Source organism: Bombus fervidus, chromosome 10 (genome assembly GCF_041682495.2).
Source record: "Bombus fervidus isolate BK054 chromosome 10, iyBomFerv1, whole genome shotgun sequence".
In the NCBI taxonomy this organism is placed as follows: Eukaryota; Metazoa; Arthropoda; class Insecta; order Hymenoptera; family Apidae; genus Bombus; species Bombus fervidus.
Genome location: NC_091526.1, coordinates 7990266 through 8015807, shown reverse-complemented (window position 1 = coordinate 8015807; position 25542 = coordinate 7990266). Strand labels below are relative to the sequence as shown.

The window sequence follows — 25542 nt, the reverse complement described above, 5'->3', positions numbered from 1 at the left end:
TGTCCGACTTTGAGGCTCCTCGAGAGATCCGGATCAAGCAGAACGACCCAAGGCTTCTCTGCCCGAGAAAACGTCCTCTTCCTTTCCTTTCAGTGTTCTACGTACGTGCCACGAATATATACGGCCATCTTGCAAGAAGATCAAGGGGGGTGTATAAGCTCGAAGTAAATCCATCGGTCGGGCTTAGTTATGTAAAGTCCTGCTCTCTACTCGCGACCTGGTGTTGCTTCGCGCTTCTGACTTGCAAATCTACGGTTCGCCTTTGCGAAGAATGCTTTAGTCCTTTCGTTTCTAGTGTGGAATCTCCTGGCGGTGCCGAAGACGAAAGATTATACTCTAAAGTGTGATTTACATCGCAAGCTTCGTGTGGATTTAGAATCGTTTTTTTTTTTTTCTTTTTTTTTTATTTCTGTTCGTATGGAAGTTCATTAAGAATTCATTGTTCGAAAATCTTTTAAATATTACTAGAATTTGTCCAAAATATTAATCGACACGTACTTCTATGTATTTGTAGCTTTTATATCGAAAAAGCATTACTTCCGTGTCCGTGGTGAGGTTTAGATCGATCCTCACAGTGAGCAAGTAGAATAGATCAGCGATGTGTCAGATGCGGATGAATCCTCTTATAGAAGGCGATCGCGATGCGTATGCTGCGTTTATTTGCGTGATAAATGAAGGCGATTAGCGGACGGTTAAACGAAGGTAGCATCGATTGTGATAACATTAACGAGCAATTCGGGAAACTCGATCACAAAGCGGTCGAATTTGTCGTACCGCTTGACTTCGTCCCCTTTCAAAACATTCCACCAATTGCGGTGGACAGAAATTGATTTCCTGCGCGAATGCGGTAAGCTTCGAAACAAGAACGGCCGCAGGCAATTACTTCGTGACAAATAATAACGCGACGTACGGCACGTTCATCATTATCGTGACTGAATTCGCAATCGTTCGACGTGTACCGCTTTGGTAATAGGTCAGAACGTAATCCTGACTGCTGTGATTATAACTCATCCGCCTTTCAGAAGCAAGTGAAATTCATTGGTGAGTAATACGAAATAACATGGCAGAAAAATATGTATAGATTTTATGTATAATTCCTCCACAATTAATTCCATTAGGTACTTAATATGTTAATAATCTATTAAGACTACGAGCGAACTGAATTTATATACGTTTTATGATTTTGACGATACTTGGTGAAAAATTGTATGAAAGACAATGACATAGTTAATCTTATAACAATGAATATTTTAAAATGTTCAAATAAGTAGATAAATATTTAATCTTGAATGCAAATGATATGAATATGGAGTTTGTTGATTATTATAATATGGGCTTGATATAATACCGTATCATAATATGATATTATAACATGATATTATAATATGGGGTTGCTTCCGTACTAAATTTGAAAAATTGCTTCCACGTAAGAAACCAAGAATATGATTTATTATGTTTCGTCCCTGTAATCTTGATATTTTAATCTATTCCACTACAGATCGTATTTTATAATTGAACATTATGTTCCATTCATAGCGATCGATAACATTTTACTGCAAATTATGTTTCGTTACAGCGAAGGAAGTTTACCTCAAAACTACGTCGTACATTTTACTCACTAAAACCAAGATAGTTATTATTCGATACTATTGCTTGGTCAAACATCGCTATATGTATATTAATACAATTAAAGACAGCATTGAATGCGAGTGTAGCTGGGAATTTGCTTGCTGTTCCATCAAAGCGAGTCTCAGCTGGGTTTCTACGGGATTCTACGGGCGATGTCGATCAGTATCAGTTATCTCGTCCCTTTCTTCCAACTCCTCGGCTACGTCTACGCGCTGCAAATCACTTTGATATCCCACAGGGAGTATAATGAAGCAAATCCACGGAACCCTCGATCATCAGCTAGATTGAGGCTTGACCGGGTTTCTTCGTCGCCTGATTGCGAGGATGTCAAAGAAAAGAGAAAGTTCTCTTCTCTCAGACGTAACGAGCGGTAGTTTTTGTGGTCGTCTGATACTCCTGGTGAATCCGTTCCCCTCATTAAAGAAACTGGCGCCAATCGAATTTGCGATTTTGCACAATTCTTCTTGCCTCTATTCCGATTCTTTTCAACAACTTCGTTGTTCCTCCATTGTGAAATATTTTTAATTGGAGGAGGAATTCTATGAATTTATTATTACAGGATATTTCTTTTTACGTGTAATATTTTATTATAAATGTACGCGACAAATGAGGGTTGACGCACAGTAAGATTTATGAAAGATTATAACGATCCAACGTGGTAATAACTCGAACAGTAGTCTCAGAGGATTTTGACCACACGCCGAGACAATGGGTTTTCCTCATGGTTTCTGTTTCTGTCGACCCTTTTCTTCCCTTTTACAACCCTCTTCCTGTTATGTCCCTTAAAACTATGTGAGAAAGAACTGAAAATGTTCTTACGATGATGCACTCAAACACACGTGTCGCTTGAACTAAAAGTAATATTTTTCTACAATGACTACAATGCTGTAATCTTTTATACCTTCTGCTTTTGTTTGTCTTCGTGAATGTAATTTTCTGTTGTGTAACGGAAGACGCTGATGTCCGCCTTATGCAAAGGCTAATTCTTTCAGTGGAACGTTTCCACTTTTATTAAAACTACTTTCCACGGATACAAGTGTTCAGGCGTTTTTCTCGTGATTTTCACCTAACTGCGTGCATTTAATTAAGAAATTCCGAGTGTTCGTTCTATCAAGAAGAGAATGCTGAATTACCACTCCCTTCATTGAGCTTTTCTCACTGAATCAATGGAATTGTACCTCTTACATGAAAGTAACACTCTCGATGATGTTCCACTTCTTCATTTATTTACGTTATTAATACGGATCGAATATTCATTTGAAAGTTGGATTTTATTTCTGATAAAATACTGAATCCGTGATTCATACTATCGACAGACAGAATTTCACGATATTCAGGCTATTAACGGTGGGAAAAAGTGCTCGTTCGAACGCGAACATTCGTTATTGGTGATTTCATGCGAGCTTACACAATGAACTATCGGCTGTGAGGCGATTGTGTCGGCGAGAACTGGGTGAAACAAAGTTAGAAACTTGTCAAAACACACTTTATGCGAGTAATTGAAACGAGCAATGTAGCGGAACGATTCTTGAAGTGTCGTGAATTCCCACCCGGTGGCTGGGAAATCCACGTCACTGATATTAATCCGAGACCTGTTTGTTCGACGTATCTCGGATTAGCCTCCATTTCTGGTATCGCTTTGCCGATCGCCAGCCATTCCCGCCCTTATCACACGATCTCAAATCCGTAGCACTTAATGGATACAGAGAGCAAGCTTCTCCGCCAGGATCCAAGGAAATTATCTCTGATTTCTTGATTTCTGATTTTATTGACTTCTCTGCCTCGACGATCGTTCCGTTTCTTTATGAATCGATGTCTATCTTAATTAGATTGTAAAATTCTAGAACTTCCACAATTTTGATCTTTATATCTTCTGCAACTAAAACATTTCGGGCCTTTTGTATCTTTGAATTGAAAAAATTTCTAATTTTCGAATTTTCAAGCTCCGAAACGTCTTGTTCTTTATTCTTTAAATATTCTAGTTTTCAGACTTTTACATTTTCAAATCTTTGATTTTATACATATCCAAAGTTTCCGACTTTAAAATATTAAAACTTTTTAATTTTCGAACTTTCAAATTTTCAAACCTTTTAACTTTACATCGACTGACGGAGAAAAACTTTATTAGAAACCTTTACAGCTCGGAAACGCAATTTCGAAGCGCTATTCTCTGACGTAGTGACTTTATTCCAGTACTTAAAAGATTCAATATCTTCTAAATTTATAATAACTCCCCAGAGAGATATCATTAGATGCTTCTTTCGTTTTATAACTTCATAACGTTTCCACACGGAATCTCATAAACCCTTATACACCCTTCGTTATTTACCGCATTATCTCTTTCCAACTCACCGCTAATGAATACCTCAGCGATGCTTGGCTTGCTCAGAGCAACGAATCCTTTCCGTAAGAATATCGTTTAAAGAAAAGAAGTTGCAGTCTGAAGAACTTTCTTTTTGCACCTTTACTGCCACTCTATTCCTCTTCTTCATCGGTGTCCATCTCGAGGGTAACAGATTACCAGGCTCTTGAAATTCATCCGACGATGACTCGGCGGCGGATATACTCTAAGGTAAAGCCATTAGAGGCGTCTGGAAGGCGGCAAGACGTCGGAAGAAAGTTTCTTGTTACTCGAGAGGTTCGTGGACCGAAGTGGATCGTAAATGGGCCGCGAGAGAATTGAATGCATTCGGAAACAACGATTCGCTTTGATTGTGTCGATGCAGGCGCAATTCCTTGCTCGGAGAAAAGAGAAGCGTACGCACTTGTGCAAACGTGCGCAGGTTCACGATTCGGTACATTCACAGGTTCGATATTCTAACACTCCTAGACATTTCTTATGAATATATTTTATATATCGTACGAAACATTTAGAAATTACATCAGCATTGTTATGAAACTCCATTGTTATAATTATATAGAGAAAGTTTGGATGAAAGAAATCTGAACATATATATATATAGGAAGTAAAAATTCTTTAGATTTCGCAGAGATCACAGGAACGGACAATTGTTCATTATATTCATAAATTCGATATTTAATTCGATATGAGACTATATCTAATACTTATTATATGTTTAATACTAAATTAGATGCTGTTAATTCTACATTCATAAATCACATGCAAAATCTATCGACGATTTTATGAAACAGAAAAATATCCGTCGATATAAGTTTACCCATAAAAGAATTCAATTTATCGTTCGGGCAATTATACGCGTCTGGCGAATGCACTCATCACGAAATCAATTATTTTATTCAATCAGAATCAAGTCGTTCGTATATGATAAACCCTGTGAATTTAATTTTCCCCCAACAAACTGCGATTCGCGATCCATGGACAATAATATTTCCTCGAGAAATGTTCGATAATGCGTTGATCAATGGAGAATTCGCTGTTCGAACTCTTTTACCTTGAAAAGGAGTCGTTTTTCCTATGTATCGTAAAAACTAGCACGCGCGGAGGACTTCCAAAAGGCTTTGTGTCTGCTCAACTCGTACACGAGTCGTCGAGAAGAAAATCTGACGGAAGTTTAACTTCAAATGCGTCGAATATGAAAGCTGATATCGTTGCAAAGTTTCGAGATTTCTGGTACTCGTTCATTTGTTTCTACTTCTATTTCCTCGTGTTCCACGAAGCTTTCGATTTTCTTGTGGACTTGTCGTCTGATTGGACCGCCTTTTTGTGCAACATAGATGTTACGTCGGCCGACTCTCTACCTGGACCGGGCCTCGCATCGCGGGCGGGATGGCAATATGGTTGCACATCCTTATTGCGTACTCTAAAGAATCTCAAGGACCGACCATGAATCTTAGAAAATTCCAACTAAAGTCTCTCAGGTCGAACAAGGATCTTTTCTACGAAAGCATTTTCTAAGATCTCTGGTTTGTGTCCGGAAAACACTTTAAAATTAGTTCTTTTTCACACGTGCGATGCTTCCCACCACCAACTTTCTATCGAGGGCGGTAAGGCCCCTCCTAGTCCACCAACAATCGTAATAGCCGATAGAAACAATGTCTATTACCCTCACTTTCCTGGCCAAAAACTGTCACCAACAAGTCGGATGATCCCGTGCGCTAGAAACACCCTTTCCTAGCTCTCCTATGACACAGCATCGTCACTTTCAGTGTAGTCCGTTTTCGTCGTCCGAACAGTCAACTAGTCTACCACGGTTCTACCTTTAAATCAATCCGTTTCGTAAAGTCTAACTAACTCATCGGGAGATATCGTCAAGTCGGGTCATACTTCTGTAACGCATAAGCTGTACTCATCGTCAAATACTTGTGACGTTCATAATATTGTGTAATCCATTGTTGAATATATATGTCATATTAACCTGTTAACGCAGCGTTGATTTCAATTAACCACCCCTGTTATCCTAATCGAAACAAGGGGAACGACTATTTCGCGGCGTCGATTAACCGAATCGTAGCGAGAATTTACGCCTCTCGCTGACGCGTTTTCCTCGCGACCGCGTCTCTTCGCGAACGGTCGTAACAACAGACCAGAAACGACGTTCAAGCGAACAATAGAACTGGATTTCCTAAAGAAGGAAACCGAGATTCTTTTTGTTCGCGGGAACGGCGTGATTCGTTCGTCGAATGGACTAGGAATTTAGAAAATGGAAATACGGTGCCATTGACTTTGCACAGACTGTATCGAGAACGCACGTGGAAATTGTAGATATTTGGAATTTTCTCGTCGGCGATAACTTTAACACCGCGACCGTGCAACGGGAATTTTATACGCGGGAAATGCGGTCACCACTGGCATTTTTCTCGATATTACAACTTTTATAGCCCATGCCACAGTGAATAGCGTTTTTGCCATTTGTCGAAAGCCCCGAATGGACAAATGAACCGCCAGGAAATTTTCTGCCTTTCGGTTCCTTGATGTATTCCACGTTAGCTTTTCAGAGACTCTGCGAGTTTTGCAACGGTCGTTTCTCAGACTTTTCCTACTCAGGATGTACTTTAGGCTTTAGAGACTCTTCCGAATCTAGAATCGAATAGCAAATTGCTCGTACAGAGGCGAAAAATATTCTTATAGTACGGAAACTTAGAAATTTTTCTTCAGCCTCGAATATATCCTTTTCAATGTTATGGATATTCTTTAGACGAATAGAACTATTTTATAATTTTACCAATCTCTTTGAGTGGTTCTGAATTAATCAGTGTCCAATAGCTTTCCAATCCGACTCTTTGATAGTTCGCACGATTTTCGTGAATATTTTATCCCTAAATGAATTCTTTACTATTGCTTCCACAAAGAGAAATTGGAAAAAGATTGAAAAATAGATGAAGTATTCGTCAAAGAAGCGAAATATATGAAGGCCATACGGGAAAGATATTACCAGTTAAAACTTGTTAGATTTATTGACTAAGATATTATATAATTATAAAGATAAATAGTTGCTATGTGGAAAGATAAGGTACATTTTAAAACCAAGTAGTTTAAGAAGTTTTAAGTAGAACAACAGATAACAGATAATTATCGTTGTATAATTTAGCATGCTTCTTTACTGTAGCCTTTATATTTTTTTATGAGACATTCCAACTTTAGGTCAGATTCTAATAATTTCAAAATATTTTTATCATTAATATATATGATGTATTTTTTTCTTTAATAAATAACGTGGAACTGTGATCAGATAAAATGCATTGATTTCTTTTTGCTGTGAATTCGAGTATCGATAGCGGTCTCAACTGATAGTACGAATGACCTCGCAAGAAATTCGGTTCGTTTTGCGTATTGAGCCAGGCTATTCGCATAATTTACCTATAAATATCAAGCTTGGACAGCGTGCAATTTAGCAACGAATTTGCACCGGAAGACTTATATGCATGCACTTACGTAAAATGTGTTTTATCAGTCAGACAAAATTATTACTCAGCAGAATTTTTTTAGTCGAAATGATGGAGTACGATGATTTGTCTCTGCAAGCATTCGTTAATGATCGTTACATGCTTTGGAAATAATCATTTGATATTCATTTATTAATGAATAGTTTAATATGGATTAACTCTCAGTCGATTTTGCAATTCTTTGAACTCCTTCGATCTTTCGAATTGCCAAAATAAGATTAATCTTTAACATTATAATAGATCGAAATTGATCAATGGAAAAGCATAAATGCATTGATTATCAAAAACTGAAATAAATACGTTCAGTTTTTATACGTTTTTATGCTTCCAATTCAGAGAATCTTGTTACAAAATTCGCGAACATTTGCGAACATGTACGGTAACATATTTATACGGTAACATAATTCTATTGGAATATGAAATCAATTGCGATATAAATGATTATTGACGAATTATAACTACGCTATGACGTTTGTGTAAGCAATTAAAATGCTTTAGTCATCCAAAGAGTGTACAACAAAATTTGAAGCGTGATTATTTAGAATCTCTGAATATATTTAATAGTGAAAATATACAGAAAAATGATTGTGGTCTGTGATATTTCCATTGAATAGCACATGGATTTCTCTATTAGAAGTTAATCTCTTTCGCAGTTTCTTCAAGTCAAAGATTGTGTTACTTTTCTTTCGAAGCCCTCCTAATCTCTATATTTCGTAAATTAAAATTTACAAATGTTTAATTTCATTGAACCATCGTAACGAATAGATATCCAGGAAATGCACAAATATACGCGCATGTTTGTGTAAATTTCTTTATGTTTAAATTATTCACGATGATAGAGCGTAGCCTGGTCGTAGTTTTATCACTGGAAACGGAAGGCGATTGTTGAAGTTACGGGCAACAGAGCTGATCGATTACCATCCGAGGTAGAAATATTTATGGTGTAGTAAAAGTTGCAATTGCAACGGGCATAGCCTCCAAAGTGGGCAGGGGAAATAGGGAAGGAAAAGAGTATGAAGGATAAAAGGGAGAAGTTGGACAAGGACGAGATACGATAGGCGAGTTTTTCTTGTTGTTGGTTGATAGAACGGCGATGAGAAAGAAACGAGGGAGAGAAAGAAAAGAATAGACGAGAAGAAAGAGAGAATAAAAACTAATAGAACGGAAGAGATAAAGGATGGATGGAAATTGTTCCGTTTTGTGTTCACCTGGAAATCTTTTTATACCGTTGTTCTTGTCGTTGTTAATGGCGACGTTCCTTTTTAATTTATCCGGAGATATTTCACGTCTGACTACAAAACTTCTCTCGTTAATTAATTCACCCAAATTATAATTCTACACTTGAGAGTCAGATTCGATCGAATCTTTTCAAATAGAAAAAGTACGATGTTTTTTGTATAAGTTTCACGCTTAAGAGATTGTAGTTCGCTAGCTTAGGTCTATAAAAACTACTGTATTTATATGCACGTAAGAAGAAATGAAAGGTAAGAAGGGGAAGGAGAAAGAGAAGAAAATAAGGGGAGGAATGTATAATTCAACTTCGAAAAATATGAGTCAGTGATAGCACGGCTTTCAATTCCAAAATTAATTATCGCTGCTTACGTGTAACAAAAAACGAAGGAAGAAAGAGAAAGAGAAACGAATAACAGAGCATATTTGGACAACCTCTTGTTTCTTCTCTTTTCTCCAGCTTCCCCCCTCTTTTTCTCCAGGCAACATACCTTCTCTTTAATTATGGCAATGCAAATTTATTCGAGCCTCTTGGCTTTTTCGCGTAACTCCTCTCGCGATAAAAGCCAAGAGAGAACTTCTGTTCGCTTACAATGGTCTCTTGTTGTAGCAAAAGTGTCTCGAAGAAAGTAATTAAACGAGCACCACCCAGGACGGATATTCGGAGATGTTCAGCGCGAACGGATCTCTTGATAAATATTCAGCGAATCGCCTAAGAGATTGAACGACTGTTTAAACTAAAAGGCCTCGTTTCACAGTGTAATTGCTCCCACTTGCGATTATAGAAAGCTTTCTAAAAACCCGCATAAAGCTCCAGGTCGTACAAACTTATCTAATTTATATGTAAATTCCTCCTCTTATTTATCAATCGTGACCGTTTCTTCTAAATTAAAAGTAAAGAAACCATCGTTATTGCACGGTATATAATTCCATTTGACTGGGGTCTCTCTCGAATAAATTCCAGAATACAGTAATTCAATAAGACGTTGAAGAAGACCTAGTTTACCTTCACGGAAAATAGAACCGCGAGCGTGTCTGGATTTCAGAAAAATCTTCCTCCCCTCTCGGTGGAATAGAATCGCGAACGCACGCAGGGAAATGATAAAAGTCAAACGAAAGTGAAGCAACGAGATCTTGTCGGCCAGAGGAACGAGGACGTCACGGTGAAGGAGAATATGGTTGTTTCGTTTGTTTGACAAGGGAGTCTGACACGAGGGGGTATTATTCTACTGTGTGTGTTTCTCGAACCTATTTCAATAGATACGTTACTCTGGAGGATTCATGGGTGAAAATGCAAAATCATCCCTCCGTCCTGGATATCCTGAAGCTCGGCTACCTTTACGACATACTCTCAAATAGTAATTACGAAATTATTACCAGCCATTTCGATGATCACACATCCGCCGGCCGGCAGTACGGATCGATTCTTCGTTCACCCAGTTTTTCCTTGGTCTTGGTGCGATTCTACATCTACATTCGATACCTTTTCTTACCAGCGATTCAATCTAAACTTAATGTTTAAGGAATTGGACGTGCACTTTGGTAAGAATCTTCTTCCGCCAAACGCGATTCGAATTTTAAGTTTTAGTTTGTCTCGGGTACGACGAAGAAAATACTATTCTTTCTCGATGAATTGTAAGTTTCATTTAATTCGTTATAAATAGACTGGTTGTTTTTATGCTTAATTTTCTAATTTCATATTTTTGTAAAAAATAACGAAAAAGTCGAAACGAAATAGAGACTTACCTTGTGAATATTACAATGATTAATTTACATGTATTTGCATATTATATGTATTCTATGCATTTCTGTGTCTTTAAATAATCCATAAATGCATAAAAATCCACAGTGTAGATATGAATTTCAAATATCGTGTAAAGATTGCAAATATGCTTTTTACTTGTAAAGCACTCGAAATCAAGGGTTACGGAGAATTTTCGCGTGAAATTTTGTGGCGACGAGGCACTCGCCTTCGTGTTTGCTTTGCTTGTTGTCGAAGTATCGTTTTACATCCTTCATCCTTGTCATCTCATTTTTTCCCAATCCTAGCGTTGATTTTTCTCTCTTTCCCTCCTTTTGGCCGCGCTAAACCTCATAAAAATTCGTAGCGTTTTACGGTAGCCAGTTGGTAACTTGATCGGGCCTGAACTCGATCTCTCGTTTAACGTTGGACGATCCTCGATTTAACGGGTATAAATTTTACCTCGTCCTTTGCACTCAACTTTCTCACGATTCCTTTTTCCCAGTTCGTACAAGATTCGACCTTCACTTTCGCGGGAAATTCAATCGACAGCGGCCGCGCAAATGCAATCTTCGAATAAGTTCGTTCTACGTTAGGTATCGATATAAGGAACTCGAGATTCGTAGAACTCCTCGTTTTTCACGTTCAATTCCTACTAGCAAAAATTATGTGAAAACGTACAAGGTACACATAAAATGGCGCGTACTTATAAAGTGCAAAAGTTACTTGACCTTTTTAACCTATTTCTAAAATACAGATCTCAGAATTTTGTAGATCGGTATACTGCAAAAATTTCGCATAAATATAGTCCATTTTCTCTAACAAATACAATTACTTGCAAGAGCTTTTGATTCTTTAAAGAAAAATTTCTGTGTTATTTTGAAAACAATAGCAGATTATACCTCAGCGCTCAGCGAAAATAAATTCACTTATTTCCACTGTTAAATTCGCGTCCTTTAATTAATATAACCGTAACACCCTTACCAGAAATTAAACTAGTACAAACTAATATTGGAACGGAGTAAACCTCCAACAGAGCAAATTCGATAGAACGAACAAAAGCATCGAGTTCATGAAACTATCTCACAAGAATCTACGATGAGCTCGATAGAAAGAAGAAGATGAGTTCGATTGAAAGAAGAAGACGAGTTCGATAGAAAAGAGCAAAATAACCTATCGTGTGCACCAGTGGTCAAGCTAGGTTAGCACGCATTAGGAATCAATTAATAGTTCGTTTATTTTGGTCTGGTCGGGTGTAACGCGAGAAAAGAGCGGAGAAACAGTCAGAGCGAGATAAAATGATTAATCACCGTAGTTAATTGGGCCCTTACAGAGAGCAGGCTTTCGCGCGTCACGCCATCAGCTACGAAAGAGTAAGAGAGAGACAGAGGAATTATTAACGACACCGCTTCGCTCGTGGACAAGCACGATTTCTCCCGTATTAAACGCGAGAGATTTTCCTCAACTGTTCGCCCACGAAACAGTTTTATTTGTCGCTTTATCCTGTTTCGCTATGCAGAAGGATTTAGCACAAAGGAGATTAATTTATCGAGCAAATATTATCGCACCCTTCAACGACATTCGCTGAAATTTAGCGCTACACAAACGATAGATTAAATATCAGTAAGAATTCCAAAATCAATAATTTTCCTTAGGATAACGGATTCGATAAATCCTGTTGCGTTTAAAGGGTTTCACATCTTCCCAAATTTTAAAATATATTACCTGAAATATTACGTGTGTTTCCATATTGTCAACTGTTGCAACCCAGGGATCCTCTCAGGTCCAGCTAAAAAGAGTTGAAAGCGAGAGACGTATGATCGCCAATTCGCATAATACCTCATGTTCGTTGTATACTATTCGTGTGCATCAATTACATCAATGTAAAAAGTGTATAGTATAATGTTATTATTGCGGTCAGATCTATCTGCGTAAAATGGCGATTGGTCAAAAGATAGGAGGAGGAGTAAAATATTGAGATAAACGATTGGATATTCGAAGGAAGTTTTTAGAAGGAAAATTTGAGTTTTGCAAATGGTGTAAATCCAGAGAAATGTAGAAAAGCCCAGGTATGGAGGGAACGATGATGTGAATAAATCGAAGGTGATTGCTTCGTTTGTTAGGATGACTACTTCGTATATTTGCCAGAAATCTCAAGCTTGGGGTATTCTACGACCCTGTAACAGTCCATTATTTCGTTCAACTATGTAGTCGCGTGTAGTGATTTCCACGAAAATAGAAGTAATTGATTCAGAGAGTCTATTCTCTGAAACATTCCTCGATATTCAACTTGAGCATTGGAGCTTAAGAAACTTGCTACTGCTATGTTACCGTACCGTAGAATCGTCCTTCGCGTCAAACGCTGAAAAATTATTCACCACGGATTTATGAACATGCCGTTCCAATAATGGTGGGTATGTTTACTCGGTTTCTCGAAGGCACTCTGCAGCAAATTCCTTAATTTTTCCTTAACACCCTGTACGTGTCGGCGAATTTATTATTGTTGCCCGTTACATAGCAAATACGAGAAAAAATTTTCCATCGGGGCAGGGAATAAAAGCATGGTAACTGTTTGGCGAGAGACGTTGACCTCGTGTCGGTTGAGCGTTCAATTGGTTTTCACGGTGAGAATAGATCGTGTCGGGCAACCGGGGTTTCCAGACAAAATTCAACGATTTTTACGATGACCATCTACGAATCGATCGTTGAGTCACAGCGCATTTGTGGTAGACAGTAGATAGGGGAGAAAGGAATAACGGCCGATTATAGCGATCGGAGTACCGCGAGAAAAGTTTAGGAGGTGAAAGCGAAATGGGACGAGCGGCCGGGTAAAGTGCGATACCGAGTGCAAAGTTGTCGGACATATGTGGCGGAAGTGTTGAAAGACACGGGCGAAGTGTCCCTTCGTCGTTCAGCCGGAAGCTTTTATCGTTCGAAACGTCGGCTGGCAACTTTTTCTTGTCGACCGAGCAAAAGCGACGTCGATTGTGTCTTCACTCGCGGATACTTCTGCCCGCCTCTTCCGGCCGATTAATTTTTATCGATTAGTTGGCTTTCTCTTTTATTTTCTATATTTTTTTTCCATTGTTGAACGGTCGTGCAAGGAACTATTCCGGAGAGAAAAAAATATACACGGGAACAAAGAGAGAAAAAGTGGAGGTTTTTGCTTTGCCGACCGAATTGCTTGGTTATTTTCGATGGCTAGGAAAGCGAAGGATCGAAACGGCCAGGAATCTAGGTTGAAAAGATTTCCACGATAAATTTTGTTTCATGTCCGTGATTTTTAGTTTTCGAGTTGCTGTTAGAGTCACGATTTTGTTCGAGCGATGGGCAATCGATATTTCGAGGACGTGTAGACGATTTATCGTTGAGTGACGCGTTACTAATGTCGAGTCGTGCGTCGGTTGTAGATCCTTGCCAAGATTAAGGGAAGCGCCTGTTCCCGCGATTCATTAACGTCTCTGGAGAACAGTGTGACGACAAAATCGAGTTTACTACGCAATCTACGGGAATTTGGTGTGTCTGTCATTTCACTTTGTGATTGTTCGGCATTAGATCACAGACATTAATCTGGAATACTTACTCCCATTTCCCTTCTCTGTATACTTGCATCAAGAGTAATACTAAATGCACGAAGTTATTTTTTAATTAATCCCTTGCGCTATAAATATCGAATTAAACTCTTAGTACGTATTATAGTACCGATTTAATATAAGCACATTGAATCAGCGATATAGTTTAGCTTCAACTTTAATAATCGCAATTCAAATTCTTCAAACCTGAGAAGTATCAATGTTAATTTGTTCATATTTTATTTTTGACACCCTGTGTTGCAATATTAAATAATTAAAATTGACTTAAGCAAATATTCTCATCTGGAAGCGTTATTATTAGGAGATTGGTGGAAGAAACAATTTTTACATAATTATAGACTAAGAAACTTAGGATTGTCCAAGATAATATAGCATAATTTTTATGTGATTATTCTCGTTCCTTGTTAAGTTATTATATATTTGTCTTATTCCAAATGATTGTAACAATTCGTATTGCCTCATTCACCCTAAAGAGAAGATAAAAAATAATCTATACGACTAGCAGAATGATGCAAAGAAAAGTGTATTTTGTCAAAGTGACAGCCTCTAAAAATCGTATATAGCTGCGCGAGTAATCTCTAGAAATTTCTCGTTTGGTTGAATTCAATTGTATTCCAGAGATTTCCTGTCGTCGTATCCAGAAAGGTGCGTATCATTAGCATAACAGAAAGCCTAACGAAGATTCATTGTTAGACAGATCTGAATCCAACCGTGATTTAGCGGTTCTTGTTAATTACATTCCGGTTGTCGGAACTTCGGACTGATTATTCCGATAGACAATAATAATCGGCGGTGGTGTACGGGAGCTTGGTGGGTTGGATCCATCGGAGCTAGGCGAATTTCGCGATTAATCTCAAGGAGAATCTAATTAGTCCGCGAACAATACCCGTGACGGAGAGAAACGACGTGGATAGTAGCAACCTGCGTCGATCAGTCATTGCTAGCTTGTCAGCTGGCAACCTAGATCGCTTTTACTGACTTCGTTCTAATCTACTCTTCGTTTGTTCTGCCCTCGATCATTCATTCTAACGCGTACCCTTGTTTCATGAAGGTAAAAACTTGAGTGGGAAGAGCCCTAAGAAACTCTGTTTCTTTTTCCATCGAACTTCATATTTTATCGTTAATTAATTTCATAACGTCAAATACATTGGAGTTCTCAAAGATCTGATGCTTTTTATTTATCGTAATGGTTTCTATTGGCTTTCGTATGAAATAATTATCTTAATCTGCCACAACTTGTACGAAAATTAGTCATTATTTGATCGATAACCTAATGCAATATTACAAATTGTCTTCAATAAAAATCAGTGATATTGTAATATTATAGATTAAGTTAGTTTCTCTTGATATATTATCTCTTTTTTTATTAGATTAGTAGAAATCTCTAAAATATTTTAATAGATACTCTGTATATTTTATTAAAAAATCATCTTCCAGTTCTTCTTTTTATAGTGAATGAACACAGTAATAGAAAAATAAAATTTAGCTTTTGTCCATTGTAGTATATCTCGCAAATAGCTTTCAATTGTTCTTATTCATTCCATAGCCTTATTCGTTCCTTATCCAACTAAGCTCCACGAAATTTTCATAGCGTCGCGATATTCACCGTTAAATGGTTAAGTCACATGTAAATCCCCTTAAAATTCAGGATCGTTTCGAATGTGGCGGATGCCTATCCCAACCGCATGTAACAAAAGCTCGCACGTTGGTGTACCGCGCCAGGAACTATAGGTCGACAAGTTTATCGATGGTTTTACGGCTGGGTCCCTTTTGCCGTGACCATTCGATTCAACATCGTCAAAGGTTTAGTACTCAGCGTGCAGGCGCCGCTTTTATTGTGCACCCCGAGTCTGCTTCCTTTTCGTTCGGACGTTCATTCGTCTCGTAGATCGCGAACGTTTAGGAAACTGTTTGGACCAGTTTCCTGTTATTTTTGTTCGTCGACTTCCTCGACTGGAATTAAATTGCTGATACAAAAGGAAATTTCGAATAAAATTTACACGTACGCAGAATGTTCCATATAACGTATTAATATAAATTAGGAGATGATATTACGTTACGAAGTACATCGAAAATGAAAAATTAAATTTGTTTCATACCAGACTTTGCTTTCGGGAAAATTAATACAAAATTTTTATTTAATAAACGGTAATGAATCTTGCTTATGGTGTAATATTCCCAGTCATGTTTGCTTTACTGGGTAGTGGAGAAACAGGATACGTTTGATCATTTCGAAAATTGTTGAAATTATCTCTCATTCCCATGGGTATACACTTTTGTTTTTCGTATTTTTCTATGAAATTAAATTTCTACTATTGCATCGTATTGTATTCTAGTTTCATTCTATGTTTTCACAAGTCGAACAATAAACATAAACATAAATAGAAATATATTAATTTACAGCGATGTCCATTAACCGTAATATTTTTTCTACCTTTTCGATTTATACTTGCAAAATCATCCCCTATATTTTGTAAAATCGCAGAAACACACATCCTTTTTATTTTCTAATATGATATCTCTAAATAATGTATAACCAGTAATAAATTATTGTACATTTAAGGACAATTAATTATGAAACCGTTAATGAAACTCCTAATAAAAAATTTCAATTTCATTAAGCCGACGAATTAAATTTCAGAATCGATACAGAGATATCTTTTTCGCTCTACTTTCGCATTAATTAATCGGTCGTCGATGAGCCAACTTTAAAATTATCGTATAGATTTATTAATTAAGAGATAGCTGAACCACGCAGGTACATGTGTCCAGCACGGCTTGATTCGCTGCTGGGTTTAAATTAGCGAGATCAAACATAATTAAGCGCACGGCCCGATTTAATCTTCGTCGAGAAACCCGTTGAATGATTTCACAATACTGTAACGTTGAGAGAATATACGCTGAGGCTGGATAGTGGTGGATATTAATGTTTCATTTACACGGCTTAGTGCACCCTATAATTATATCTGGGACCGTGATATACACAGCTTTCATTGTATTTGGTGCATCATACATATGTCTTGTTTGGGAAACGAGTTGCAATCTCTCTTGGAATTACTTTATTTTACTAATCATTTTGTTTTGTATAATTTCGATGTCCAAATTACTTTTAATTAAAATATTAATGTACGGTAGAAGGTGATTAATCGTGGTTGTAAGCGAAAGTACCGTTTTGCTATGACAGAAATGGAGCAATTAGTAATGTGCCATTTATACAGCATATACTTCATGATTATATCTGCAATTGTGAAATGCATGAGTTTCATTCAGTTAGGTGTTCTATATGCCTTTTTCAGAATTATTATGTTGTATTAATAGTCATCAAATACTATTTTTAATTCAGCCATTTAAACGATACTAGTATATATAATTTTTATTGTAATTTGACCACGATTATTTTGTTTAATACATTTCTATAAATATATTTAAGAAAGTACAATTTTGAAAGACAAAAGAAAATCATGTTTCCTTCTCTGGGCTTAATGAGCTCGTCTCTTAGGAGTTTAATGGGGAAAATAAATAAATAAAAAATACTACAACGGTAAAGAACGATTAATCGTGGTTATAAAACGAAGTACAATTTTACGATGACAAAAGAGAGGTATAATTAGTAATTCCAAAGGAGCTTAATTTCTCCGAATGAAAGTTTCGCACGAGTCGCTGTAGCTACTCGTGTGAAAACTTTCCAGCCAGTGAAAGTTCGCCGCTCAGCAATTTCGCGTTCGAGAAATTGATTGGAATATCTCGAGACTTGCAGATTGAAACAGAGAAGTTTCATCAATGTTGAGGGGAAAAGGACAGATCGTAAAACTTCTCCAACTTTCAATTATTGAAAAAACACGGTTAAGGATCGGACGATCAGAATTCGTTTTCCTTCCCGAGAGTAAGATTAAAAAATCATTCCTTGTTGGCTACCGTTTCTCTCCGATCTCTATTTTGTTTCTGCTTTGTATCAGGAAGGAAGTATCGAGCTTGAAATGCTCGAGCTCGAGATGCAACTTCCTTGTGAAGGACCGTCTTTGAAGTTGAAATTTCCGAAGCTGTGCCAGAGAGAAACGTGGTCGAACTTGTTGCAAATATTAGGGGCGAAAGCGAACGTAGATAATAACCGTTTCTCTAACGATAAAGGAGTTCATCGTTTCGGAGAAATTCTCTTTCTCCCTGTTCTAGACGCGTATAAGAAAGTATAAATTAAAATGACTCCGTCTAAACCTGTTTACTTCATTTGCCATAACTAATTAAACACGGTCTTCATCACTTGCTGCGTTCGATCGTTTAAAAATGTAAATAACCTTGCTTTCCGTACCGCGACAAGACGCAAATTACGAAAAATGGGAGACGAGGAGAATAATTTAGGCGAGTGAAGAAAATCACTGAGAAAAGTCTTGAGAACGATGCGCGATTCACAAAACAGCGTCGATTCTTTTGGAAAATTCTCAACCTTTATATTTAGAAGCGGTCGGAAAATTTGTCTGTATGGAAATGAAAGGTGAATCACGCTGGCTGACGCTACTACAACCACCGCATCAAAGCCTCTTTTGTTCTCCCGTATGAAAAAGTCGTTGAAATAGTCGCCAGACGAAGTGGAGGTACACGTACAATTTCGGATCGACACGGTAAAGTTGCTTTCGAAATGTCGGGGTAGACGCGACGGGATTGTTTCTGTGGTGCAAAGTCCGTTTCAAAGATCTCTCTTGCGTTTGGACATGTCGCTAAAGTTTTCAAGTTTTCCATTTGATCTTAAAATTCAGACATTGAAATTTGTAATTTTAATTTCTCATTCTAATTAGATTGTTAACTTAGATGAAAATGAGTTTAAGACATAAAATGGGAGGAGAGGATGAGGTCGTCTAAAAGAAACTTCGCTTGCTTTCCAGGTAGACTTTGATCCGATGTTTCTCAAAAATTAATTAAGTTCCGGACTTTAGAATTTTTAATCCCTCTGATTTAATTAATTATTATTAATTTAGATGAAAATATGCTTAAGATGCAGAAGAAGGGACAGGGATGGCTATCATTTGACAAAGAGTTAGGGTTCCAAAGTTTTCATTTCAAAGTTAATATGTAGAATAAATATTTCTAATAGGAATAGAGATAAATGTGGCGGGTAGAATGTGAAAGAAGTCGAAAATCGTTCGAGAAAGGAACAATTTAGAAGCTTACGAAGAGAGGGAAGAAACAGCTTGGGATATTCTCAAGGAATTTCATACTTTTGACAGTAATTGAAATGTATTTCCCGGTTACGGGGGAAAATATGGGTGGATTTTTTCCTGGACGTTCAGGTTCGCCCGATAATGCCACGGTATCTCAACGGTAACGGATGCGAAATTCTCGCCGCACCAACTTTCCTGCGATTTTCTCCTTTCCTTCATCGTTTCCACGGAATTTATGCGAGACGCAAAACTTTCCGCTGACGGTGGGTATACTTTGCCTTGGTGTTCTTGAAAATGACGAGTTACTTTTCTTGAAAATAAGTAAAAAAAAAAAAAAAAAAAAGAAAAGACGAATTAAAAACGACCGAAATCATCCCTATACATTAAATTACAAACTAATACATGAGAAGATGTTTGCTCTTTGCCATTCATAGTCAACCTCCTAATTTAGAAGGTACACACTTGCTTGAGTCAGAAGTAAATTATCGTTTAGGTATTACAACGATTTAAACCGTATTAAGACCCTGAGATGTGTTTGAAGTCGGTTGGGAAACTTCTTGGAAGTTTATGTTTCACATCTTAAAATAATCCAGCCACATTTCTCCCTATAATCCTCTACCCGGAGAACGGAACAAACTCCATGAGTAAACTCATCTGATCCCGCGGAAATTTGTGTTCTTTCGTAACTGTAATTGGATCCGCAACATTCAATACTATAGAAACAACGAATTTAATCAAATCACAATTCCATCTTGCGCTATAATACAATAAAAATAGCAACGATGATTTTTTCCACACAGCTTCACGGTACCAGCTGGGAAGTAATCAATCGTCACGAATTTCTTTTCCGTGGTAGATCGATCGTATCTATCGAGTTTCATTTCACATCTCTTTCGAGTTTTCCTGGTGCCTTTTCCCGTCTGCGTCTCCAACTAAGTTCAGATAGCTCACGAGTGGTGCTTGATAAATTTTCTTCAGCAGTTTATAATAAGGCAGCTCATTCTGCACTTTTCCCCCTCCCCCCCTTTGCTCGTCTATCATCCTCCTCTTACTCGCGTTTCGTGTGCTAGTCAACCGTCGACCCTGTCTACTTTTTTTTCTTCTTCGTTTCCAAGACCTTCATCTCGACCCTTTTAGAAGTAAACTCGCTCCAAATTGCCCCTAGAAATCTCATTTCCACCCCCGATACCTCCCTCCTGGAAACCGATTCTTGCCGAAAAAAGAATTACACAAAGTTACCAACGGACACGAACCTCGTACACTCTATGTCGTAGCGATACCGTGTGCCCGAGTGACGCGAGCAGCAACGAGGGAGTCTGCGAACTCCTGCAGGTGAAAAAGAAGAGGCAAGGGACTGAGAGTGTTAGCACGCAGATGAATGTGGATCAGGGAGGATTGTAAGGACGGAGTCTGTCGAGCTTCTTCTTTTTTTCTTTTTTTTTTTTCTATTACTCCCTTCGAGATTATTTTCTCGATAGGGGTGACGTTCTGGAAAATTGTAGTTTGCCTAGCCTGATCCGTTCTAGGCTCTTTCACAGGTTCGCGTTTATTGAATGAGCGTTAGAACGGTTCAGTACTCTCGCTATATTTTCTAATTCGTTTCCTTAAACTAAACCTACATCCAAACCTTCACCCAAGATTAGGTTTATGGTTATGGTTAAAGTGTTGGGGTCAACGTTTGGATGAAGTTTTGGGTGGTGGTTTGCACTAGAGCAAAAGAAAAAGCATCCTCTACTTTTGGCTCTTCTTCAAGCCTGCAAATTTTTACTGAAATTGAAGACGCAACGATCACGATCTTTTCTAATTAACAGCGGGGAGCGATGGAGCTTGGCTATTTTAATTTAAGTAAAACAACTTCTTCTATTGAATTTTAATTCTATACACTCATTAAATGAAATAATATATAATTATAATTATAATTATATATATAACTATATAATACTATAACCAATAATAATAATAATAATAACAATAATATATATATATAACTTACGAGACAATTTAACTCAGATTCAGCGATTTTGAAGCACATTTTTTGATATCAATCTGATGAAACTAAGTTTGGAGCAGCTATAAAACGAGCAAGGCAAGGGGAAAATAATGGGATTTTTCGGGCGAATTTTGCACTAAGGCAGGAAGTTTGCACGTAATTAAGCCGTAGTCAGGCACGTCAAATTGAATGTTGCTCGATTAATTTTCGTTGGTAAAATATTCGCTGGCGACTCCGCGTTGCTCTGTCTCAAGATGAAATTTAATTATGCGAGTTAGCTTCTCTCGGCCACACCGCGTTTCCGACGTTTTTTTCACACTAATAGGCTTATTAGTTTGTTATTCGTAGCTCGACGCCGCTACCCGAGAAGTTTCATACGACCACCACGGACAGCTTTAATTGGGTATCACTTCATTCCACATGTGCACCTTTTTTAGTCCTCTAGATCTCCACCAAATGAAATAATTTGTTGTTCTATCGCGCATCCGTGCCACATAAACAATTCCTGTCTTCCGCTTTTATTATCACTTGCTATTTATGAAGATCAACAACCACATCAGAAAAAAATTATAGTAAAAAAGTCATAGTATATGTTAAATTGATATATTTTAGAAAATTGTTTTCCTATGTTCTCTAAAACATTGTTATAAATTCTTTATGTCGTAAAAATCGTAAAATTATCGTGACTACATTATGGAATAAAAATTGCCTGGTCTACTAAAAGACGTAGACCATAGCGTTCGTCTTAAGAACGGATTAATTAGGCAAAGAATAGAGGTGCGATAATGTTCGAGTGTGTGCCATTTCACGAGCGATTAGAGAGCCATTGAAAATACGGCTGCGTTTAGAAAACAATTGGCAATGCCACGCCCCCGCTTTCCACTTAACCTTAAAACACGAAATTTTTGTTTACTGTTCGCCACGGAGATTGATAAGCGTTATTTTGATCTTTTGTAGGAAGTAGTTGAACACTCGTGGAACAACGCGATTCAGGGTGGAAACAGAAGGCAAAGTGAGGCAAATCCAGAACGACGGGGGAGTGTGACTGAATAATCGTGGAAACTTAAACAGAAATTCTGGGTCAAGGTGAGTTTCTTTCCATCTCGAATAACGAAATTTTATTCTTCCGTCTGGAACTCACGGTACTAGCTTCTCGCAAACTCATTATTATAATGCTGTACCTTTATAATTTGTGTAAGGGTGGAAATTAATTGCAAAAGAAATTCCTTTCTTAACAGTATTTCATACTTAATTCTAACTCAACTTCGCTTTAACATATTATCGTTTATAGTAAAAAAAAAAAAAGAAAAAAAATATTCTGTCAGAGTTCAGTTTTACTTAATCGAAGCAAGATCTTCATCAGTACTTACAAATTACGATGCTTCTGGTACAATTAGCAGTACCATTTTCTACGACTACGCCATTAGTCGAAGTTCTGTTGGAGATTTCTTCTAACTTCGCTTGAGAAGGATGCTCGAGAAGAACAGAAACTTGCGAATAAATTTTGATTGCCAGTTACGAGTGAAAGCGGGCAAGGAGGCTGGCGGTGATCATTGTCTCTGTTGCTAATTAATTTCGACTCGCCGATTTCTCAAGAAAGTTTGAACGAGGTCCGGCGCAACTTCTCACGGGACGTAACCTTAAATGAGGTAGAGAAAACAGTGGTGTATAGGGGAAGAGTAGAAGAGGATAGTCGGGGCTAGGAGAGCGTGGAAATCCTAGAAAGCCTCCGGGTCAGATAGCACGCTGGCGACGGCATTTGAACTTTGTCTAAGCAGAAACAGAGTCGTTTCCGAGTTAGCTCGGATTAATTCTGAAAGTTCCATGAGGTAACCCTCGAAGGGTTGAAGTACGGGTGTCGAGCTTCCGCTCACGGGATCTCAGGGGGATGGTTATTAAATTTTGATACTCCGGATTCCTGACTTTCCCTTCTGACAAACTTGCGTCGTTTTCTACGCTACACTACCAATACTGTTGTGAAACATTCGGAATAATTTCGGCTGTCGAAAGTTTCTTAGTATGAACGAAGGGAAATTTTGCCCATGGCTCTAGCAAATTCTAAATGGAAGTTTTCGTTTCAAATTTCAAATGTTCCAATTTACGAATTTTCAAATTGCGAATCGCCCAATTTTTGGATATTCAAATTAAAAGTCGTTAAATTAAAATTGTCAAATTTCAAGTATAACAATTTTCCCAAAAAGGTTTCTAAACATTCGTATTTCCAACAATAGTTACGATAGTGCGAGTAGGAGAGTAGAGTAAGAAGTAACATTAAGGGCGATGAAATCTGTTCTAGCAATTGGGAGGATTTTTTCTTATTTTTCTTGTGGATAATAGCTGCTAGCTCTGAAGGATTTGTAGACAAGAAACGAGCAGATGCTAAAGTTCCCTAGAATCGTAGGGATCGTACGTCATACAAACATGTCGGTATATGCACGCGAATTGAGGTGGGGCGAAATTTCAGACCTGAAGATTTCGTTGAACTAATACCCGTGGGGCAAGAAATTGCAAACAAGATCTTCTCGTCACCACCTGAAATTAATCCTTCGCGTGCAACAGATGAGACTTTGCTGTATGTGGCTCCTTGCTCATCTTTCAAGTTGTATCTCGATAATGATCGACCAAACAAATTGCAAAAAACGATTTGAATATTTCGATATAGATTTTTATTAATCTTTGGGAGATGCTTTCTAACGTTTTAGTGATTTTTTTACGTTATATATCCATCAAACCTAAAATGAAAGTTACAAAGTTTCCCAAAACACTGCATTTCGAATCCTGATATATCGGCTGTCGTTTCTTCAAAAAGAACTTCTCAAATGTTCGTATTTTATTTCACAAGTGTTTCCCAATTTTTAAGGAGAATTTGAAGCACAAATTTAGAAATTGCTCAGTGAAATGCATTGGTTTCAGAAACACGAGAAAGGATTTTCCAGACCGAGAAAAACGCTTCGAATTTCTTCCAAGCGATTCTGTCAATATTATATAGTCCGCTGAATTCCGACCTGGTTAATGAGATCATTTCCGTTTCTTTCTTCTTTATTCCAGTTTCCGCGTGTACCTGTTTTATCACTTTACCAGCGAGGAGAACATTCTCACCTTTCCACATTATTTCTTTGAAAACTCAATAACTATACGTAATTGCTTTCTGTCGTTTGCGTCTTCGCTCATTCTGACAATAAAATACTTCGTTCTCCGCCTTGTCACGAGCACGGCTGCGTTTTCTGTAAAACGACAACAAGTCGATACAAGAATCATTTCTCCACGACGTGAGTCTTGTTTCGTTCGAATTTCAGGATTTCATTTAATTTCCTTGCCTCCTATCTGTCATATCAAACTGTCGTTTCGATCCTCCGATTGCGCAGAATAAGCTTAGTTTTCCTGTCAAAGTGGAAATCACCCTGAATTGCCCTGCTTAGAAAATCAATGAATTCTCATATATGATTTTATTAAAAAATTATTTCAAAAACTCATAAAAAATCTCCATATTCCCTTCAATATTTTATCAAATCCTCTTTTACTTTAATCCACAATAATTTAGAACGTAGCCACTTTTTCTGGACCAAATAAATGTCGTTAAAAGCAGTGCCACCCTCCCGTAAAATGCTCTGTGTCTCGTCCCGAAGCGTCTTCCGGTACCCGAGATATCGTCGTTCAAAGCGAGGCTTAATTTGTCGCACTTCTCGTACCTGACGCACGATGTCACTAACCTGCCTTAAACTCGCATCCTATTGCGTGCATTGGTCAACGGCAAACGCTGACGCAACAGTTTTTTTCACTGTTGCTGGAAAAAAGTAGGTCACGGTGCATCCAAGAATTCAGTGCTTGTACGCTTGCACTTTGAGGCCCCGTATCTCGGCAACCATTTGAGATATCGGCATGAAGTAAACCGCGTTTTAAAGGGCGTGTATCCTATTACGTTCTAAAAGCACATTCGTAAGAAAATTCGTAGCTTTTCCGGGTGTATTCTGCCTCAAAAAATATCATTACCTTTACGTTTGAATGCGGTTCTGAATAAATTATAGTTGTGTTAAAGGCTTCGACTGTATGATTCGTGACACTTTTAAGATTTTGTTGTCTTTGAAAGATTAGAATCTAGCACTTCTACTGTCTGGCTAGACAATACTCGGATGATGTGTCACCTCATAGTTATTTGTCAGTGTTTTTTCGTCCAGTCGCGAGGAGACGCGGTCGCGTTGAAGCGCGTCAACGGAAGTCGTAAATTCCCGTTACGATTGCACGAATCGACACCACGAGCAGGGCGATCCCCTTATTTCTTTTGAGATAATAGGGGTGTTTGGTTTTGAATATAACTGGACTCCACAGTTATATAATATATAC

At 37.8% G+C, this 25542-nt stretch overlaps 1 protein-coding gene across 3 annotated transcripts in view; it reads left to right on the top strand.

Moving 5' to 3' along the window:
- The window catches only part of LOC139991286 (uncharacterized), a 141431-nt gene that overhangs the window by 31494 nt on the left and 84395 nt on the right, over positions 1-25542 (top strand). For all 3 annotated transcript variants that reach the window (XR_011800777.1, XR_011800775.1, XM_072011244.1), the window contains exon 2: positions 22159-22287. The gene's annotated coding sequence lies outside the window, so the exon portion shown is untranslated. The remainder of the gene's footprint in view (positions 1-22158; positions 22288-25542) is intronic.